This window comes from Orcinus orca, chromosome 14 (genome assembly GCF_937001465.1).
Source record: "Orcinus orca chromosome 14, mOrcOrc1.1, whole genome shotgun sequence".
NCBI classification, from domain to species: Eukaryota; Metazoa; Chordata; class Mammalia; order Artiodactyla; family Delphinidae; genus Orcinus; species Orcinus orca.
Window position 1 is genome coordinate 35,793,793 of NC_064572.1, and position 22,540 is coordinate 35,816,332.

The following is a 22,540-nucleotide window of genomic DNA, read 5'->3' on the forward strand; positions in this document are numbered from 1 at the left end:
AGCAGAGAGCCCTCAGAGCCCGCCCACAATGCCAGCTGTGCAGGATCCTTGTCTCCACTTTACAGGTTAGAACCGGAGACTTGGGGAGCCTGGGCATCTCTGCAGGGCCACACGGTCAGGAGCAGCAGAACCGGGGCTCAAGCCCAGGTCTCGGACCTCCAGCCCCAGCGTGCCTCATGCCATGCCACCTCTGGCAGTCAGCAGAAGGTGCTCTGGGACGCACACCTTCAGTACCTGGTGGGGATTTACGGCTCAGAGAGAATAAAAGCTTAGAGGGTTTTGTGATTCGCTCAAGGTCACACAGCAAGGAGCAGAGCTGGAAGTACAACGGCGATGCTTCACACCAGAATATAGAAAGATGCTCAGCAAAGAGCGGGGATATGGGAGAAAGGGCAAAGGAAAGCAAAGCAATGTGAAGAAAGGAAAGAGACTACCAGTGCTTCCCAGACAAAGAACATAGTCCAGTGAGAGAGAGTGCGAGCGTGAGTGTGTGTGTGTGTGTGTGTGTGTGTGAGAGTGTGTGTTGTGTTAGGGGTGAGTGGGAATGGCGTTGCTGGCCCTGGGGGGCCAGGAGGTGAGAATGAGAGTTAGGGAGTGGGGCAGAGGGAAGGAAAAAAAGAAACAGATGGGAAACAGTTCATGAAAGCCAAAAACCTCAAGTCAGACAAATGTTTATTTTATATAGTGTTGATAACAGGGGAAAAAATGCTTACGGAAACTCACAACTAGCACAGGCTAGCGCCAGCTCTTCAGACCCCAGTGGAAAGAGCTAGAAAGTGCCTCCCCACAGCAGGCCAGGCCCAAACGTGGGTGCTTAAGGCCTGCCAGGATAGCCTACCTGAGGAGCCTGCTGCAGCAGAAAGTGCCCTGAAATTAGAGCCCAGGGCTAGAGGCCATAGCAAGTTAGAGCCGGCAGGCTGGTCCGCTTCTCAGAGCCCCGGGGTCCTTGTCTGTGAAATGGACATGGTCCTTCCTGCTCTGTCCACCTGTCGAAGCTGTTGGGAGGACTTCATATCTGACCCACATGGAATAACAGGCACTGGATCTAGCCTCCTGTCTGAAGAAAAAATAGAACATAAGAACCATGGTTTTCAAGACGGTGGGCATCAGGAAGCAAAGTGCTGTGATCTACGAGAGATGGGAGACAAGTGAGGTGAGCCCTATGATTGTCCCCGGTTACCTGCCTGGAGTGAATCCCAGGCTGCAGCACAGGGAGGGGGGCCCAAGGAGCCTGGTGAACTCCCTGATCGGCGGGGATGGAGCTGAGGGTGCAGGGAGACTGCAGTTGATAGAGCTGCACCAGGTCCCCCTCCAGTACTGGCAGAGTTCTCATCAGCGTATGCATGTGAGGCAATTACCTGGGGAGGTGAGGGGGAACACCCAGAGGGTTGTCGGGAATAGAGCATGGAGCTTACACAGGGATGACTATAGTTTCTGTTCCCACCAGCCAGCCTGGAAAACTCACAGCTCAGGAGGCATTGAGTTTACTACTCTAATGTCCCATCCGTATTCAGATATTTCTGCTAAGTCTCCGTATTCAAATATTTCTGCTAAGTCCAGAAAATATGTCCTTGTTTTCAGTCACTTTGTTTGACTCCTGTCCAAACTCAAGCCTCTCTTTGTATTTGGTTTTCATGTCTCTAAACAGAGCAGCTTCTCTGCCCCCTTCTCCCACCCCCTTATCTCTCCTGCTTTTGGCTTGATGAAGAATAGAATGTCCCACATTCAGGATTTGGTTGCCTTCTTTCTTGTGGTGGCAGAACTGGTTCCTCTCTCCTTGGTATCTGTTACACTAGAGGCTAGATCTAAAGGCTTCTCCAGATTCAGGTTCATTTCTTTTGCCAAGAACGCTTCACGGGTGGTGCTTGCTTTCTTATTTTCAAGGTAGTAACGCTCTGTAGTGATTTCCCAACCGGCTCATATCAGGATTGGTTGCTCACTTCAGCTGCTGATAAAGCAGTGCTCTGGCATGCTAACTACCCAGAGTTTTGCTTCTTTTCATCCCATACAAGAAAGCATGTTAGGATGCATGTAGGTTAGAATGGTGTTCGTCTATGAACAACCTTGAATCCACTCAATAAAAAAAAAATCTTTCCAGGGCTTCCCTGGAGGCGCAGTGGTTGAGAATCTGTCTGCCGATGCAGGGGACACGGGTTCGTGCCCTGGTCTGGGAGGATCCCACATGCCTGGAAGCGGCTGGGCCTGTGAGCCATGGCCGCTGCGTCTGCGCGTCCAGAGCCTGTGCTCCGCAACGGGAGAGGCCACAGCAGTGAGAGGCCCGCGTACCGCAAAAAAAAAACTTTCCAAACTTTGATCCTTTTTTCAACCTTAGCAGGCATAACAAATGATGGTGAAGCATGGCATGTCACAACCTTGAACCATTGAATTACCTGGTCCAAAAGGATTAAATGTGAGTTTCAAGGCTTTCACCTACGGGACCTACAAAGTAGGGTGATCAGTTGTCTCAGTTTGCCTGGGACTCAGGGTTTTCAGTACTAAAGTTGGGAACGTTCTGGGCAAACTGAGTCAAACTAGCCACCCTACGACAATGTGCAGACTTGTCAGGTAACCGGGATTGTGAAGAAGCCCCTGAGTGCGTCAGAACTGCCAGGGCATTAGCTTGGCTCCTGTCTGACCCCTTCTTATACCAGCTGAGAAATGGGTGGTTGTCTGGGCTTTCCAGTGATAGAGACCACAGTCTTTTCCTTGAGCTGGCACATTTCATTGGTAAGTTTGACTGTTAGAAAATTGGGCCTCCCTGTAAGTCCCATGAACCACTTGTCGGTTGGAATTTTACCCTGCAGAGCCAAGCATATGATATTGATCAGCTCATCAGACCACTGAAGTCTGACCATGTACCCTCCAAGCAACCTCTCAGGTCGTTGCTGGTCATGACTTCATGTCCTCTCACCCTCCTTTCCCACCCGTGACCTCAGGACATAGTCCAGGTGCTGGTAGAGGAGGGTCATTGGCTCCAGAACAGAAGCTTAACTTGAGGTATGAGAGACTCCTACGCAGAGGAGATGGGCCTGCTCCCTCTTGCCTTCCAGAATCCAGGTCCTCAAGCATTTCCCCTCCCTGCCTCCAAGCCCTAGTGCAATGTGGCCCCCATGCAGGGGAGAAATGTGCTATCAAAAGGGAGACCTTGTGTGTCTTCACACCCTCTCGAGTGGCTGGTAGGGGAAGGGAGTGCCCAGCTCCATCCATTAAGGACGAGCCAGCTGTTCTAACCCACTTGAGAGGGTTTAAAAGTAGAGCCAAGAGTTTAACTTCAAGATGCGCTTTACCTCCCGAAATCAAATCGTTTCATTTTCAGCACAGTTGTTGAACAGACATTCTCGTGGGGTTAATGCTGCAGCTTTCCCAGAAGCTCCTTGTTTGGGATGGAGGTCAGGATGTTATAGGCTCAGAGGCATTTCCATCACCAGCTGGGTGACTGTCCTGGAGACTAGCTGGCTCCATGTAAGGTGTCTCTCCTGTCTGATCCCTGCTCAATGCCATCCTCTCTGTCTTCCTTTCCTCTCTCCAGGATTCCCAGAAGAGCCCTTTAAATGTCCCTTGCTTCTAATCCTTCCCTAGGAAGGCTCTCCTTCCCTAAATGCCTATTTCATACTAATTGCCCACCCCCTCCCAATCCAGTTCCCCAGGCTGTTCCTCAAGGGCCTCTCTTTGGCCCCAAAGGTCTGACCAAACTCCCTCTCTCCAGGGCCTCCACCTTCCTTCTTCTGAGACTAGTGAGAGAGTCTATCTGTTCCCACCTTGGTGTTGAATAAATACCTCTTTCTAGGTCACCCTCCTGCAGGAAGCCTTCCTTGATTATCTTTATCCTCTTCATGGACTTCTCCTTTCTCTGGCCTCCAGTGTCACACAAACCCATGGACCAGTTTCTCTTCCCCAGAAGACGTTTCTTTTCTCCTTGGCCAATTTGTAAGCCCCTGGAGGAGTGAGGCCAAAATGTCTGTGTCAGAGACAGTGAGTGCTCACCAAAGATCCCATGTCATCCCTTACATTTCTAGCCTCCCTGGCTGGAAAGTGGGGCCATGTGACTAGTTCTAGACTGTGAGCAGAGGTGACACGTGTCACTTCCTGGCGGAGGCAGTTAAGAGCTGGCAGGAGTCCTCCATCCCTCCCTTTCTTCCCCTTCTGCAGCAACCACAGATGCTGTGTGATCCAGGTGGCACAGCTACATGATGACAGATCCTCTGTCAGCCTGGTTCCCTGCATGACTGCATGGATCAGAGCTTCCTACTGCCCTGCAGTAGACATGTAATATGATCAAGAAACAGACTTTATCCTGTTAAGTCTCTGAGATTTGGGGATTTTTCTGATGCAGCAGCTAGCATTGTTTAACATTAATACTACATCTCCTTTGTTGTTCCTCCTCCCAACCATCTTCACGTCCCTCTTCCTGGAAGCTCTGAGCACAGATGTCACCTAGTATAGATTCAGTCAGTGAGGGTTTTTAGTCTAAATGATGAATTTCATGGGATGGTAACTGAGACATGGAACTCATAAATGGAACAACTTAAGAGGATGTTCTCTGCAGCACCATGCCCAGTAAAAACCACCCTTGAGCTTAGCCTCCTGGAAAGGCCACCATCCACTGACCTCACCGACCAAAGTCTGGAAGCCTGTAGCATGCTGACCTAGATGTAAAACCAGAGGTGGGATCCCCATAGCTGTATGACTTTGGAATAATCACATGTCCTCTCAAAGCCTTGAGTTAATCACCCACAAAATGACCAAATTATGTCTGCTCCAGGGGCCTGGAACTCCCCAGTTCTGCCCTTCTAGGAAGACCAGCATGTTCCCCAGAAGACGGGGGCTTCTGGGGCCAAACGCTACTGTGGCTGTGTAGGTGTGATACCCAGCTTCCCCGAGCTCCTGGGTATTAGATGTAAAGAAGGTAAAATTGTGATGTAGCAGGGAGAGGCCCTTCTTGGGGCCATGAAGCTTCAGACTGTGGCCTGCCATATGTCTGGTCACTGCCTTTTCTGGGATTGGAGGACATGCTGGAAAGGTGGGGCAGGACCCCTGAAGGGAGAATATACAAGCAATCCCTACCTTCACAATGATATTGGTTAGAAATTTCCATTTGACTGTAAGCCTTTTGGGGGCATGGCTGTAACTTTTTCACAATCTCATCCCAGTGTCCTATTCAGGGCCTGACCCAGAGGAAGTATTGGAAGGGTACTCGGCTTCCCCTGGGGGTGGTGAGTGTCCTGTTGGTGGTTGTGTAAGCTGACGCTGGTTGGTCACTAGGCAGGGATGCAGGGGAGGGTGTTCTGAACTCTGAGAAGGGCAGATGAGATAACCAAGAAGATTTGTCCTGGGCTGAGATTCCCCTGGGGGCTCCTGGGTGAGGCTGCATGGGGCACTGGGGAAACCAGATTTCCCATCAGGGAAGGCCCTGATGAGGTGCGGTTCCCTCTTGCTTCCACGTTGAGGTGGGATGCCTGCAGCACATATTCTTAACATATGTTAACCTTGGCACTCTGCTCCTGCCAAGAAGCTGTCACAGAGGTATTTAGCAGAGGAAACAGTGTAGGAAGCGTTCCCGTTGTACTTTGGGGCACTGTGCAACTAATGGGGCATGTACAATGAGGGGCTGCTGGGCGGGGGTGACCCTGCCAAAGCCTGTTTGGTCCCGCACAAGAGGAGCGGGCATTAACGATGCCTGGCAGCCAACGCGCAGGCCCCTCAGCTGTCACAATGAAGTACAGGTGATGTGGGCTGAGCACCTACTATGTGCCAGGTGCTGGCCTTGGGCCTCACACATCTGCCACCCCACTTCACCCTCACAACACCCCCACCAGGCAGGCACCATCTATCCAGTTTGCAGATGAAGAAGCTGCCTCTGGATCAGCCTGACTGTAAGGAAATCTACCTCTAATAAAACTCTAAGGAAACCGCATTATGATTTCCTTGGTACCCTGAATCCAATGAACCCATCTGGGAAGTGGGAGCCTGCCTGTGACATTAGCTGATGCTACTTGTCTGAGCTTTGGGGTCATGTGGGAATCGTAAGTTAGCCTAAATGAGGATGATTTTATTTGACAGAGGTCTTGGGAAAAGCCATCGACACTTGTCATTGGGATCAGGCTATGTGGTTTTCATCTCTGGAAGCATGTGCGTTTTATGGCCTTTTATTCTCCTCAATCCCAAATACAACATATACGTGTAACACAGCACACACACGCATACACCTACGTGGGGACACATATTCGTACTTGTACATCTGAAATACACAGTCACGATGCTGCTCACACAATGACACGCCCACACACACCTGCTGGTGTACTCACACGCACACATGTGTACCCATAGGACTTGATTTCATGCACACACCCCACATCAAATTGCCTTCCCGCACACACGTTTCCGCTCGTGGACACGCTCACCCGCGTACACATCGAGCATAGACGGAGACTCACATTTGCACATGCTGTTTCTCTGAGCAAAGAAATCTTATCCTTTAAAGGAGTGGATGAGGAAAGTGAGCCAAGAGTTCTCAGCTGCTTTCCGCCCTTCCCGCAGCTCTCAGAGACAATGAGTAGTTGTACGCAGGGACACAAAAGAAAAAGGGCAGGTGGGAGGGGCCTGAGGGCCTGGTTGGACCTCTCCAGGGATGAACTGGTCCTTGCCTTTACCTCCCTGGATTTCAGTTTCCACATCGCTCAAGTGAGGACGAAGCCCTTCCATCCCCTTTATTCGGCCCCTCTAAGTACAGGCATGTGGTGGCCGTTTAGAAAGGCCCAGTTGTCCCTGATGGGCCACAGAGCTTTTCCCTTGCTGACCCAGGTGATGGAATGTGGCAGTCACACCCTCAAGGGGCAGTAAGTAAGGGTCAGATTCTCCTGGCTGCACAGGCCCTTAGCTATTTAGAGTTCCCCTTATTTCACAGGTGGGGGAACTGAGGCTGGGAAGGGAAGGCTGGGCGCTTAGCACCATGACGGGCGCTTCGTAGTTGCTCAGTGGACACTTGGTGAAGGACTGTCAGATGCTGCACTTCCTAGTTGCTCAGTGGACACTTGGTGAAGAACTGTCAGATGCTGCGCTTCCTAGTTGCTCAGTGGACACTTGGTGAAGGACTGTCAGATGCTGCGCTTCCTAGTTGCTCAGTGGACACTTGGTGAAGGACTGTCAGATGCTGCGCTTCCTAGTTGCTCAGTGGACACTTGGTGAAGGACTGTCAGATGCTGCGCTTCCTAGTTGCTCAGTGGACACTTGGTGAAGGACTGTCAGATGCTGCGCTTCCTAGTTGCTCAGTGGACACTTGGTGAAGGACTGTCAGATGCTCCTGTTTTACCACTTTCGAGTCAGCTGTCGAGGCATCTGTGAACTTGGAATGTCAAGGCCTGGATGAGGCAATATGACATTTTGTGCAAGTGACTGTGGGAAATTTGGATGCTGACCTGCCCCTCTGATCCCAGGTGAAGACAGTTGCTCTTCGTCCCTTGTACAGATGCCTCAGCCCGGAAGTGAGAGTTCCTCTTCACCCAGCTTGTCCGGACTCTCCGTGTGCATGTTTGTGCGCCCACCCCAGGCACACACACATGCACACATACTCCCACATACTGTCTTGCACACGCATTCACACTCACACAGGAAACACTCTCCAGTTGATGAGACCTGCAGGGAAAAGAGGTTACAGGGAGGGGCAGTAAGAGTTTTCCAGGCTGAGTGCTTCTGGGGTCCCAAATAGCGTGTCCAGGTTGATCAGTGTTAAAGTGAACTTTGATCCCATGATTCCGGCCAAGCACTGGATTCCACCAATGTGAGCCTGAGCATGGTCTGGTCCTTCCCCTTGCAGAGCTGAAGTCCACTGGAGGGTCGCCACGGGGTCACCGACACTGAGGGCCACAGCTGGGAGGAGGGTGAGGACAGTCCCGTGGGTGCTCTGAGGAGGGAATGATAGACTCCCGAGGGGCTCTGGTGAAGAGAAGGGAATAGTGAAGGGCATATAGAATTTTGCCACATAAAGGAGCGGTGGGCTGGAGCTGTGTGTGTGCGCCGGCCTGAGGGGCAAAGTGTGCAGCATATTCTGGTGGGCAGGTGGTCCCGTGCCACCAGAGCCAGGGCTAGGAGGGGCCAGAGAGGCAGTGTGGGGACAGATGGGAAGGGGCTTCATGTTTGCTGGGGTTGGTGCTGTTTTGTGGGTAGGGGAGTGGGTCCCGTAATTGGTTTATAGATAGAAGGGATGAGAAAGGTGACCTTGGTGGCCATGAGGAGCCCGACTAAGGCGGGGAAGTAGCATCTAACTAAAGGCACCAGAGACGGAAGTAAGAGATCAGAGGTCCCCGCCCTTTGGAGCTTCCAGGCCAGACAGGAGTTTGGTGCAGTAGCTGCGGCAGGTGTGTTAGGACACGGTCACACCAGCAGAGGCTGTGAGAAGTGAGAGGAGGACGGACTGGCAAAGGGTTTCTGAGTCAGGCCCTAGAAGGGGTCACTAAGCGCGAAGTGTCAAGGACAAAGGCGAAGGTTTGGCTGGGGAGGGAGGTGGGCTTGCCATCCCTGAGGTGGGCTGGACAGCGATGTAACATCCCTCCCCAGGCCACCTCAGGAAGGAACCGGCCATTGTTTGTCAGCCCGTGCTGTTGTGGGAGCAGTAGCCCAGAATATTAAAATCGTTCTCAGGTTTATCTCCTCCCTCTCGTTGCTCGTTTGAAATCCTCGCAATTTGGAGGAGAAAGTTACTTTAATCCTCTGGTTCCTATCAGCCTAATTATAGTTTCAATAGACGACGAGCAGGGCTCTAAATGAGATCGGAGGACACGGGAACACATTATGTTGGCGCTAATAATGATCTGTCTTTGTTTTATCATTTCATGTTGTTGCTTCTCGTTTTGGCTGCCTGAATTCTTAATGCCTTCGAGTGTCTCAGGGAGATTGCTTCCTCTTGCTGCCAGGCCGGGACACAGTTGCAGACTTGCATATGAAGATACCCAGCCTGGTGCCTGTAGCTAAGAAGCCAGCCGCCATTTAAATTTCAATCAGCCCTTCTGTTTGTGTGTGAGTTCCTTGGATGGATGGAATTAGCAATTTTGAAAAATTGATTAAAATTGCTGGTTTCACGAAGCCTCAAAACATCAAAATCAATCTTTTTTTTTTTTTTTAGATACACCAAGATTTTTGTTAGACTCACCATGTCTGCAGTATGATAAACTGCCAAGCCTGCTGGTGGGGTGGTGAGGAACCGGGAGCTGGGCGGGCTGGGGCTTGTCTTGGCTCTAGACCAACTTCTGTGCGGCCTTCTTAAGTGTTTGAACCTCTCTGTTTTTTTCCTCCATCTGTGGCATAAATGGGTTTGACTAGATGGGGATCTCTAGAAGGCTCTTCCAGTCCTGACACTATATAATTATGTGCTCAGAGTCAGGTGAAAAATGAATGGATCTTTGAAGGTAGAATCTGCATTTAGATGAGGTGAGAATACTAACAACAGATAGCATATGAAAAAGTACAGTTAGCCCCATTTTCAGTTGTAGAAATGGAGGCTGATGCCCTTCCATGGTGCCATAATTCCCAGTCCACAGACCTTCCCTCCTTTCCGGTGAATAACTCCGGGTAAGGCTGCCCCGACCTGCCCAGCCCAGGGTTCTCCCAGGGCCCTCACTGGTTCTGGAAGAGTCACACGCCACCGCATGGCTCCCTGGCCCGACCAGGGGACTAGGGTGTGGAAGTTGGCAGCAGACATTTAAGGCATTCCTGGGCTTTCTCTTCTCTGAGCTTTGAGCTGATGTCTTGAAGGCTCTGTTCATCAACTTTGCAGCAGTGGTGACTTGGAGAAGTGAAATAGTAATAAAAAATGCAAATGTCTTATTTTCGCAAATTGTGTGAGCCGCTCAACAGCCCCGTACCTATGGTCCTGGCTGTAGTCTCAGTACAGATAAAAACCCTCTAAAACCCTCAGGGTTGGAGGAGAAAAAAAACACTCTGTTAGCTGTCATGGGCAGGAGTAAAATTCCTTGATTTCTGGTCCCGCCCTCACTCGCTCCCACTTGCACTCACCTTGGTCGGTAACTAGGCGCTGCTACTCCCTCCACTTCAATCTGAGTAAGAGGAGTGTCACAGCCACTTTCTGTCTGTCCTTTCTGTCTGGCATAGCGCCCCATGGCATAGCTGTCAACAGTGCTTAATCACAAGAACCGCCTAGGACTCTCGTTAAAAAAGTAGGGATGCTCAGTACCTGCTCCAGACTTACTGAAAAGAAGCCCAGCCGGTTCGGGAAGCCCTGTTTCTCTAAACATGCTCTCTGTATGTGGACAACATCTGTGTGTTCTCATCTCCCAATTCACTGGCCAGAGGGTCAGTGTGCAGACAATTGAAATTCTGTTCATAGCCCTATACGTGCTTATTGAACCCCTACTAAAGTTAGTGGGGAAAGATAGAGGAGTTACGGGAAAAGCATGTTTTCTAGACCTAGAAATGAATACCAGCTCCATCACAAATGCTTCGTGACCTTGGGAAGCCACTTACCTCTCTGGCCCTGCGTTCCCTCAATTGTCCCATGAGGACAGTGGTCCCTCTCTCCAGACTGTCTTGAGGAGACATACATACATGGTATGTATGTGGAACACTTGGTACAATGCCTGGCACAGAAGTAGGTGCTCAACCAGCAGTAGCCTGTTCTTGCCAGAGGAAACCCACAGCAGCCCTACAGGGACAGTTCCTGGGCTTCTGTGAGTCCCCAAGCAGCTGACCATTCCCAGAGCGTGTATAATTTCCCCTTCAAGAGACGTGGATGTAGGTGGTAGGCGAGGCTCACGCCCCAGGGAAGTGACTTGCTCCTTTCACCAGCTATTATTGTATTTAAAACAAATTGGGCTTCAGCATAGTATAAACTAGTATGTGTTATGGGCCTTCAGGGAATTCACAAATTATTGAAAGTATAATACCCTCCAGCATCAGGGTTTTGCTTTCCTGTAAAGCACAGTGGTGGGCATACACAGGTCATTCTCGTAGGCAGTGCAGACAACAGGCTGGAAGGAGGCAAGGGACAATGACGGAGAGAATTTGATCTGGCTTTTTTGCGGGTCCTTGTCCATTCAAAACAGTCTTCTTTACCACCTTGGTGAACACCTGGTGCATGACACAGGCGCAGCCACTGAGCTCAGGTATCAGGGGTTCCCAGCGAATGGAGAACTCTTTGACTATGTAGCAGTCAGCACTCGCTTTTTGTTGGGGAGGGAGAGAAATCCAGCTCAGCCTGGCTTAAGCAGAAGGGGAGGTGATTGACTCACATGCCAGGAGTCAGGCATGACTGGGCCCAGGTTTTGTATGGAATTGTCAGCTCCATCTCTCAGCCTTTGTTCCTCTGTGTCAACTTCATCCTCAGGCTAGCTGTCCCCACAGGGTGGCAGAAATGGCCCCAGCAGCTCCAGGCTCACATCCTTCCTGATAGGCAGTAAACCTCTCTTCCCCAGTGGCAACCAGAGCCTAGTACTGACTCTCCTTGGTTCACCAGGGTCGTTGCTCCTCCCTGAACAAATGCCTGTGGTCTGGGGAGTTGGGGACCCCAACCGTCCAGGCCTGGCTCACTTGCCCACCCCAGGGCCAGGAGTAGAGAGTCAGGGAGGGGTGGTTTCTATAGGAAGGGGGCTCAGAAGCTGAGTGGGCAAAACCAGGACATGTCCAGTCCCACTGGTCAAGCAGCCCAGGCCCAGTGACAGAACTTAGGGTGGCTTCTTCCCTGACTGCACCCCTGCCCCCTCCAAACCCCACATTGTTTAGGCTCTTGGTTTTGACCTATTGAAAACACAGGATGATTAAGACGATTGGAAAACTTGAACATTGTCTTAGTTTGGGGTCCCTAAAAGTGGATGCTGAGACTAGAATCAGGGTGTGAGATGTTTACCTGGGAAGTTACCCCACGAAGCACAGTAAGGGTTGCGGAGTGACACAGGAAAGGGAGGAAAACTAGTGCAGGCTGAGCTAGTGGGTGGGTTCCTTCTGTGGGCCATGGGAATTCAGTTGCATTGGAACCCCCTTAGTGACTGCACACTCAGAAGTGTTCCTCCAAGGGGCAAGGAAGCTTGGCTATCTAATGACCAAGTCCTGTCCCTCCTGGGGTTTAACTGCCTAGCACTCTGAGCCTGCGCCGTTATGGTGAAAAGTCTTGCAGCGCTAGCTTGCCCTCAGATGGACATGCAGGTGCTTGAGCTGGAAGTGTCAGTGTGTAAGGGTGCACCCCACTGCAGCAGCAGCTGCCTTCCAGGGAGGAGGGCCGGGAGAGGTGGGATGGACACCGGCAGGATCTGCTACAAATTGAGACTGGGCATTATTAAGGAATTTAAAAAGATTTTGCTAGGCACCTTAATGGTGTTGTAATTAACATAGGAATATGCTCTTATTTTCTAAAGAAATGGGTTATGAAGAATTTAAGTGTGAAAGGTAGTGATATTTGTAATGTAAAATATTTTAGCAAGAAAAAAAAAACGGATGAAGCAAATAGTACAAAATGTTAGCAGTTGTTCAATCTAGATGACAGATATATATCTGTGGGTGTTAATTATATTACCTCTACCTTTCGGTACGTTTGAAAATGTTCATAATCAAAAGGAAGACCCAGGGTGATGCTGGGATCTGTTTGTATTTGGTGACTGGGTGGTGGCTACTTCTTTCTGTCCCTGGCTGGAGCTCTGGCCTTGCCTCCAAATTGTGTGTGACTTTGCAAAACTGTCAGGGCCTCAGTTTCTCTGCTTGTAAATGAAGGACAGGCTTGTTTCAGATTTCTGAGATCTGCCACACTCAGAGGCTCTGTGGGTCAGTGAACAGTTTCTGAAGTGCAGTGGAAATTCTAGAATATCAATAGAAAGAGCTTTGGAACTCCCAGTCTGCTCTCCCCACCCCGGAGCCTTAGGTTAGGGCCTGTTGGGCCACTTCTGAGCTGTTCTAAGACTCAGCCTCTGACTTGGAAAATGATCCCAGTTAAGTGTTCAACTGCCGTTTTTTTTCCCCCCAGGGCTGACATTGGACTGCTGGGCCTCAGCATGATTGAAACCTGGGGAGAAGGGCCAGTTCAGGAAGGAAAGCAAGGTCCTGGGCCTCATGCAAAGAAAAGTGTCCTGCAAGTGAATGCATATATTCCTGCTATATGGTGAGTTTTTACCATAAATGATGTTGAATTGTGTCAAATGAGTTAAAAAAATTTTATTTTGAGATAATCATATGATTTCACAGATATTGGAATATTTAACTTTTTGTTCCTAGGATAAATCCCTATGAGTCATGGTATATTATCCTTTTTATATATCATTGAACGCAGTTTGCTCATATTTTAAAAGTATTTTTGTCCCATGAAGAGTATTGGTCTGTAGTTTTCTATTTTAATAATATTTTTTTTTCTGGTTTTGGCATCAAGATAAGTTGGCTTCATAAAATGAGTTGTAAAGGGTTTTCTCTTTCTCTGTTTTCTGAAAGTGTCTGACAGATTTGGTATTTTTTTTCCAATTTAAAAATTTCTAATTTTTAACAATAGAGTCTACCAGTGAAACTATTGGAACTGATACTTTCTTTGAAGGAAAATTATAACTATAAATTCAGTTTACTTTGTAGATATAGGATTATTCAGTCCTTCTGTTTCTTCTTGAGTGAGTTCTGATAGTTTGTACCCTTCAGGGAATTTGTGCATTTTTCTCGAAGCTCTTGAATTTATGGTGTAAAATTGTTTATACTGTTTATCTTTACCATACCTCTTATCATTATGTAATGTTCCTTTTTATTCCTTTTTATGAAGTCTATTTTACTTGATATCAGTGTAGTCAATAGAGCTTCCTTTGTAAAAACTAAAACAATTATTTTGTTATTATTATTTTATTAAGCTATATTGACAATAGAACTTTTTTTTTGCTGCTACTTTAAACAAATTTAAGTATAATTTACCTATGTTAGTTCCAGGTGTACAACACAGTGATTTGGTATTTATGTACGTTACAAAATGGTCATCATGATAAGCATAGTTACCACCTGTCACCACACAAAGTTATTACAGTATTATTGACTATATACCCCATGCTGAATAGAACTTTCTTATAATTAGTGTTTGGATGGTATATTTTATTCCATCCTTTATTTTTAATCTATCTGCGTCTGTGTATTTAAAGTGTATATCTTGTAGACAGCATGTATTTTGGTCTTGATTTTTATCTAGTCTATCAATCTTGGGCCTTTGAATTGGAATGGTCATTGGTAGAGTGGGTTCAAATATATCATCTTGATATTTATTTTCTATTTTTTCCATCTGTTCCTTGTTTCACTTTTTCCCTGCCTTATTGTGTATGAGTTCAGTACTTTTTAGAATTCCATTCTATCTTCTCTGTAAGTTTAGTTGCTGTACCTCTTCGTTTTACGTTTTCAGTGATTGCTCTAGTGTTTGTAATATACGTTTAACTTACCAAGTCTACTTTCCATTAATATTATACCGATTTACGTTTGATGTGAGATCTTACGACAGTATAATTCCTCTTCCCTTCCTGTCCTTTGTGCCAGTGTTGTTATATATTTTACTTATACATACATTATAAACCCCACAGTATACTGTTATTTTTATATTAAGTAGTCAGCTACCTTTAAAAAAATGAGAAATGAGAAAACATGTACATTTTTATCTACCCACATATTTAGAATTTCCAGGACTCTTCATTTGCTTGTGTAGACCTGATTTCCATCTGATATTTTCCTTTAGCCAGAAGAGCTTTAGTTAATAATTCTTATAATGCAGGTCTGCTAGTGGTAATGAATTGTTTTTTTTTTAATCTGAAAATTCTTTATTTTGCCTTTACTTTTGAAGAATTCTGTCACTTGATATAGAATTCTGGGTTGATAGTCATTTTTCCTTCTTCTTTATACATTTTAAAAAATATTTATGTATTTATTTATGGCTGCACTGGGTCTTCGTTGCTGTGCGTGGGCTTTCTCTAGTTGCGTTGAGCGGGGGCTATTCTTCGATGCAGTGCACAGGCTTCTCATTGCGGTGGCTTCTCTTGTTGCGGAGCACGGGCTCTAGGCACGTGGGCTTCAGTAGTTGTGGCATGCGGTCTCAGTAGTTGTGGCTCATGGGCTCTAGAGCGCAGGCTCAGTAGTGGCGGCGCACGGGCTTAGTTGCTCCGCAGCATGTGGAATCTTCCCGGACCAGGGCTTGAACCCGTGTCCCCTGCATTGGCAGGCGGATTCTCAACCACTGAACCACCAGGGTAGTCCCCTTGCTCTTTATACATTAGAGCTATCATTCCATTGTCTTCTGGCTTGCATAGTTTCACTTGAGTAGTCTTTATAATTTTTAGTTATGTTTCCCTGTAAGCAATGAGTATTTTTTCTCTGAAGATTTTCTCTTTAACATTGGTTTTCTTAAATTTGATTATGATATGCCTTGATGTGATTTTCTTTGTATTTATCCTGCCTTGGGGTTTGTTGAAGTTTTTGGATATGTCAATTTATATTTTTAATGAAATTTAGAAAACTTTCAGCTATTAGTTCTTCAAATAATTTTTGTGTGCTTTTTCTTTGGGGACTCTAAATTACACCTTTGGTAGACAACTTAATACTGGAATGTGACCCACTCCAAATATTCTGACTTAATTGGTCAGAGTAGGAGTGTTAGTATTTAAAAAATTTTCCCAGTTAGTTCTAATGTGCACGCAGGGTTGAAAGCCACTGACCTCATCCAATCTTCCCAAGTTAGAGCTGAGGCCACTGAAGCGAAGCATGGTTAGAAGCAAATGTAGGTGAGATCACAGTCTGTTGCAAAGCCCACCTAAAACAGAGTACAGGATATGTATAATACCTTATATCCTCCCAGGAGACTGTCTCTTGGCATCCAGGTATTGTGTCAGGAGGTCTGCAGTGCATTTGAATTCAAGATGTACATCCTCCAAACTTAGTAGCTAAGGCCAACTCATTAGCTATGCAAAACTATGGATTTCTGCAGTCCCCAAATCATTTAAATCAGCCTGTTACCACTATAGTGCCCACATATAGACCTGGTATGAGTCATTGATTGGTTTTGATCAAGTTGATGAGAATTCTGCTATTTAACAGACTTCAGCACTCTGGAGAACCCCAGGGCATATTCTGCCAGTGTTCCTATCAATTCCATTTCCAGGTTTACATCAGCAAAGATGTTCTCAGCTTGGTTTCCGTCATTCTATGCATTTAAAAAATAGTGCTTTCACTGAACCAGCAGGAGGCAAATATTATCTAGATTTTGATACTGAGTAGCATTCTGAGATTTATTGGTTCATGTTCAAAATTTCAGGGATTCTATATAGGATTCTTTGGTGAGATCCTTAGGTGAGAATTTTTTCTTTCCCTTTTTCCCTCCTTCTCTTCCCCTCCTCTCCCCTCCTTTCCCCCTTTTTTCTCTTTCTCTCTCCGCTTCCCTCTCTTTCTTCTTTCTCTTTTTAAATTAACCCTAGGTTGGTCACACCTGGAGTGGTGAGACGCCTCTGCCTGGGGACCACATGCAAGTTAGTAGAGAACTGGATTATTCCAGTGCTCCTTTCCTGCCTTGACAGTTTTTCTAATTCCATAACGCCCCTAGATGATTCTTGGCTGATACCCAGTTTCAGAGTTTAGGCTGATCATAGCAGGCAGATGACTCCCCTCTCTGCCCCTCTCTCCACAGCACACTCCTAGCTTTTGCTTGGGCTTTGACTCACTGTTTGGCTTAGACAAACCCACTCATCAAGCTGGCATTTTACAGGTGGCTGAAGACAGATGCAGAGAGTGAAAACAAAAAGTGATGGTTAACACTTATGAAGTGTGTATAACTGTTTTAAGTGCTTGACCCTCAGAGCCAGGCTATAGACAGGCACTAAACAGTACCCTCATTTTATACAGGAGGAGACTCAGGCACAGAGGGATTAAGTAACTTTTGGAAGAACGTGATAGATAAGTAGCAGACCTGGGATTTGTACCGAAACAGTTCTTAACTAAAGCTTAGAGACTTGGTCTTAACCACTACCCGACTGTCAGAGGACAGCCCTGTGTTTGGATTAAGTAGGTGGCATCTGAATACCATGCTTCGAAGGACCAAAAGGCATTGCCCCTGATACCCTGTCATATGTCTACAACCTCCTCTATGAGCTCCTGCCTTTGAATAAGGCATCACTTACAGTTTCTGCATTCCGATGGACTCTGAATGCAGAAGTCCTCTACTTTCTGATTCGTGGCCTTGGACCTCAGCTTCCTTATCTGTAAAATGGGGCTACTAATACCTTCTTCAGAGGATCATTGTAAGGATTCAGTGAAATTGTGTATGTAAAGCACCTGGCACAGAGGACCCACCATTTATTAAGGGATGGAACCACAGGGGGAAACACTGTGATCTGCTGATTGGCATCAGTGAAGAGCCCCAGAGAATGGAATATGGGCAGATGTTTTATTTTTAACTTTTTATTTGAAATACAAATTTGCAAATATAGTACAGAAAGTTTCTGTGTACCCTCCTAGCTTTTCCCAGTGTTAGCATCTTACATAATTCATAATTACTAAAACCAATAAATTTGTATTGGGAAACACTAATACTAAACTATAGATTTGTTTCAGATTTCACTGTTTTTTTCATTCATGTCCTTTCCCTGTTCCAGGATTCAGCCCAAGACCCCATGTTGTATGTGGTTGTCATGTCTCCTTAGTTCTTTCCAGTCTGTGACAGTGCCTCAGTGTGCCCTTGCTGTTCATGACCTTGACCTTTTAGAAGGGTACTGAGCAGTTATTTTATAGGATGCCCCTCAATTCGCATTTGTCTGATTTTCCCCTCATGATTAGATTGAGGTTATATTTTTTTGGCAAGAATACCACATATGTGATGCACCTTTCTTAGTGCATCGTATCAGGGGCCAGGTGGTGTCTATATGTCCCATTACTGGTGATGTTAACCTTGATCACGTGGTAAAAGTGGGGGTGGCTGGGTTTCTCCACTGCAGATTACTGTGTGTGTTTTGGCCTTTGTATTGATAAATATCTTGGAGGAGATACTTTGAGATAATTCAAATATTCTATTTCTCCTCAAATTTTCACCCATTAATTTTAGCACCTTGTCTATAATAATTATTACTGTGGTGTTGTAATGGTGAATACTTACATTTCCCTCATCCATTCTACATTTATTAATTGGAATTCTTCCATAAGAAAGAGCTGCCCCCATTTACTTATCGATTCAGTTATTTATTTATAACCATATGGACTTGTGGGTATTTAGTTGATGAATGAGTTATAATTTGGCATTCTCATTATTTATTTTATTGCTCACATTGTCCCAGCCTTGGCATTTCAGGTTGTTTGCTCTGTCCTTTGGCCCTGTGGCCAGGGTTTATGAAAGCCCAGAGTTCACCTTGGGGCAGCAAGGGCCAGGCTGTGAGAGGGGGCAACTTGAAGGGGAGTAGAAGTGAGAGGGGAGATGGTGGCACCCGAGATCCCTTCCCCATATAGAATCTGCTTCTCTAAGACCCATTCAATTCTGGAGTTTCATTGGACAGCCCTATTTCCCTGCTCCATTCTACAGCTGAGCAAATCAAGGCCTCAGGAAGGGAAGGGGCTGTTGGGGGCCACTGAGCAAAAAGCTGGGTGGGTGGTGAGGTGGGAGGGGTGACCTGAGCTGGAGCCCTGTGCCTGCCATCCTAGGCTGGCCCTGGGCCCCCATGCGGTACCTGTTTGCAGGGCAGCCTGTTTCAGGAGCTGGGCAGCTAAGGGCTGAGGGAAGTGAACTCCATCAGCAGAAACTCAGGAAACAGGAGGCTTCTGGTGCAAAGTCTCTTCGGGAAGCCCTGGGGCTATTGGCGCTGCTCCCTCTCCTTTCTGCCCAGCTGAAAGGGAGGGGTTTTCATTGCCAAATCCCCAGCTCCGGCTCAGTGGGGGCCTCTAATCCCCTCCTGGCTCAGGAACGTGGTTCAGCCCAGGCCTACTGGAGGTGCCCCCAGAGAGGATTTGTGCAGGCCTGGGAACAGAGCTCCATGCGGCCCCAGGCCCACCCAAGCCAGAGCTGGAATGCTAGCTGCAGAGCATGGGAAACAGGCATAGGGCTGGAGCTGAAAATAAGTTCTGTGAGAGTCAGGGACTACATTAATAGAGGTCCAGTGGGCAGAAGGAGGGATAGGCTGGTGTGACACACGACACCAGCCTATAGCAACTTCAGTATCTGAGCTCTTCTGGCCCTGACTGTTTGTACAAGCACTAGACCCTGGGCTGAGTGGAGACATACCACACCCAATGAAAATAGAAAACCCTCCTTTCAGTCCTGGAAACACACGCAGAAAGCAGAGATTGTGAGTTCTGCTGGTCCTTTCTTTTTTTTTTTGCGGTACGCGGGCCTCTCACTGTTGTGGCCTCTCCCGTTGCAGAGCACAGGCTCCGGACACGCAGGCTCAGCGGCTATGGCTCACAGGCCCAGCCGCTCCGTGGCATGTGGGATCTTCCCGGACCGGGGCACGAACCCATGTCCTCTCAACCACTGCGCCACCAGGGAAGCCCTACTCTGCTGGTCCTTTCTAGTCTACAAGGAGTTTCCTTTCTACAGAGGTGGGGAGAATAGGGGTTGGGGGGGAGGTCTCCATTTTACAGATGCTGCAGATGAGGCCTGAAAGAGAAAGGGGTTATGACCTTCTCTGGGGAGTGCAAATGATTCCAGAAAGAATCAGGCTTTCCCACTTCTGAGTTCTGGGGTATTCTAGGACCCCATCCTGTCTTTGGGGCCTGTCCTCTCATGTCTGACTCATCTCCAGCCATGGTGAACAGTGCCTAAGACTCAGTAGGTGCTCTGGAAAGCCCTCAAGCATTCCCCATGCTCCTGCAGGGTGGACCATGACCTTGGGTGGGTTGGGCAGAGGAGGGGCCTCCCCCAGACCCATCAGTGTCGAACAGATAGATGACCGAGTGGCGTGAGTGCACGTGTGTGTGCACGTCTGCAGGGCGAGGAAGTGGCATGTGCTTGGAGGAGCCTGCAGAGAGGCACTTGGCTGGATCCCCACCCTCGTCTGGCTCTGGTTTCATACTTCCTTCCCCTGCAGGCCTGGGGAGGCCAAGCTGCACAGATGGCCATCTGGCTGGCACTTTAGGACACGGCCCACTGCTCACTCCCAACCTTCTCTTCCCCTCCTTCTCTGCTTCACTGGCTCTATGGACTCTGAAAGGAGTGCTGGGCCAGGATGGAGAAGCATCAGGGGTGACAGGCAGGGGCCTCAGGCACAGGACTGGGCCATGGTAGAGCTTTGCACCCTCACCACGATCAGACTCTCATTGAAGGGGACTCATGTCTGTGCTGCCCAGGTCCTAAGGCCTGGGAGGCAGGAGGGTCACAGGATGGGGGAGGCTGATGCTGTGCCTACTGAGAAAATTCCACTGATGTGAGCATCCTCCTTGACTCTATAAATTCCATTCCCAAGAGCCAGTCAGAGGTACTGCAACTCAGCCCCTCCCTCTATCCATACATCCCCCTCATTCATTCCATAAACCTCTCTTGATGCTTATAGCATCCTAGAACCTGTTCTAGGCCCTGGCAGGGCCCCATCATTTATTCAAGATGAATAAAGAGCCATTGGATTTGTTCAGAACCCAATTCTGGCTCCAGAGTTTTAAGAATTGACTGCTGGGGAGGATAGGGACAATTCCTCCCAAGCATCATTATAGTGACCTGCTCCCTGCAGAGCTTTGTGGGCAGATGATATAAGAAGGGAGGGGGTGGGAGGTGCTGGGGAAAGAGGTAAGAGCTGGGAGTGGGGCCTGAGTTATGGCCCCAGGTCTGGTGCCTACACACTCTATGTCCTGGTAGGGTTGCCACATTTGGCAAAAACAAAACAAAAACGGGACTCCCAAGTAAATTTATGTGTCAGATAAACAGTGAAAATTATTTAGAATAAGTTTGTCCCTCGCAATATTTGGGACATACTTATACTAAAAAATTATTTGTTCTTTATCTGAAATTAAGACTTAACTGGGCACCCCGCGTTTTGTCTGGCAATCCTATGGACTGGGCAAGTGGATGGCAGACCCTCTCTGCGAGTCTGTTGCTTCATCAGCACCACTAGGGTGAGGAGGGGGGCCAGTGAGAGCCAAGGACCCTGCACCTCCATGGAGGGCAGACTGCCTGTTTCATACTAGCCCCTTGCTCAGTACCACCTGATGGGCAGGATTGATGCCTTCAAAGTGTATGGAGAAAAGTCTGGGTGTTCGATGAGTCAGACCTGCTCTTGTGAGACCCCCATTTTTGTCTCTCCCTGATGGAACAGGTCAGCCTGAGTGAACCACTGGGCGTCATTACATGAGAGAGCCTGCATAGGGGTGGTCCTAGGTCACCAGAGGTCCCCCTACAAAGAAGTCCCAGGCTGTCTGTCCCTCTCAGTGTTTTCCCTGCTTCTAGTTCAACCTTGCCCTTGACTGCCGCAGAAGGAGGCCAGAGAGGGAAAGAGGATTGCCATGGTCACACAGCATGCAGTGGGGAGCCAGAAGCAGCTCTCCAGCCACCCAACACCCTGCCCTGTGCCCCCTGGGAAAACACACTCCCGGCCCTGCACAGTCTTCTCTGAGGGTTCTGTTTGCGGCTATGGGGGTTCCTGCCCAAGAAGGCCTAACGGGGTCTGGGGGCCTCTGCCCAAAGGTGAGTGACACATTGGTCTGAAGCCAGTCTGGCCTGGGGTGTTGAGAACTGCTTTGAGCATGAACAATCCCATATGTCCAACGGCTGATTAGCCGCACAGAGATGGGGAGGGGGAAAGATCATGAATAAAGAATCCGTATTAACCAAAGAGCCAGCGACAGAGGCCCAGCTGAAAGAAATTAAAAAGATGATGTTTTCAAACACTGCCCTCTGACTGGGGAATTTTTCTAGCTGCGAGTGAGTGTGTTACAAATTTCAGATGCTAACGTATTGACAAAAACAAACAAATAAACAAAAGTTGAAATGCAGGAGGCCTCCTGGGTCTGATGGAAATCTCAGTGATGTCCCCCCACCCCCTGCTTCATCCTGTTGTAAAAAAAAAATGCAGCTAACAATGATATCTGACAGCAACTCCTTCCCGGTCTGGATGCTTTCACCCATTGTTCCTTTGGAAGAAAGTTGTCTCTTTAAGCGTCTGCATGTTGGTGATCGTTGGGAGGAAAGAACTAAGCAGAGTTTCCTTTATTTATTTACGTCCCTTTTGCTGAATTCTGATGAAGCACAGGGAGGCAGGCAGGCAGCGGAGCATCTGGCTTCTCAGGAAGATGGCTGTGTGGAGAATTGGGGCCCTGGCTCCAGACTCAGGGAGCATGTGCGGGCTCTCAGAGCAGACGAAGAGTCCCTCTTCCCAGCAGCTGGGGCTGCAGTGGAGTCCCCCAGCTTCTCCCCGGTCCTGCCCAGGGCACCCCTGCCCTCTCCTCGGCCCTGGGCAGGCTGTGCGTGGAGCAGGGCGTCACGGACGAGAGCCTTATTCACACTGGGGCGCAGGGTGGAGAGGGGTATGCGATGTTAAGTCCAAAAGAAGGTGCTCAGGCTGGTGCAGGTCCTAGAAACCACAGGCTCGGAAGGTGGTTGGTAGGATCCAGGGGTGCTTAGTCTGAGGCAGTGGGA

The 22,540-nt window shown here is 48.2% G+C and overlaps 1 long non-coding RNA gene across 1 annotated transcript in view; it reads left to right on the forward strand.

Annotated features, from left to right (window-relative positions):
• Positions 1 to 22,540, forward strand: part of LOC117202548 (uncharacterized) — a 357,851-nt gene that overhangs the window by 242,544 nt on the left and 92,767 nt on the right. The window contains exon 3 of the long non-coding RNA XR_007471296.1: positions 12,962 to 13,096. This is a non-coding gene — a long non-coding RNA (uncharacterized LOC117202548). The remainder of the gene's footprint in view (positions 1 to 12,961; positions 13,097 to 22,540) is intronic.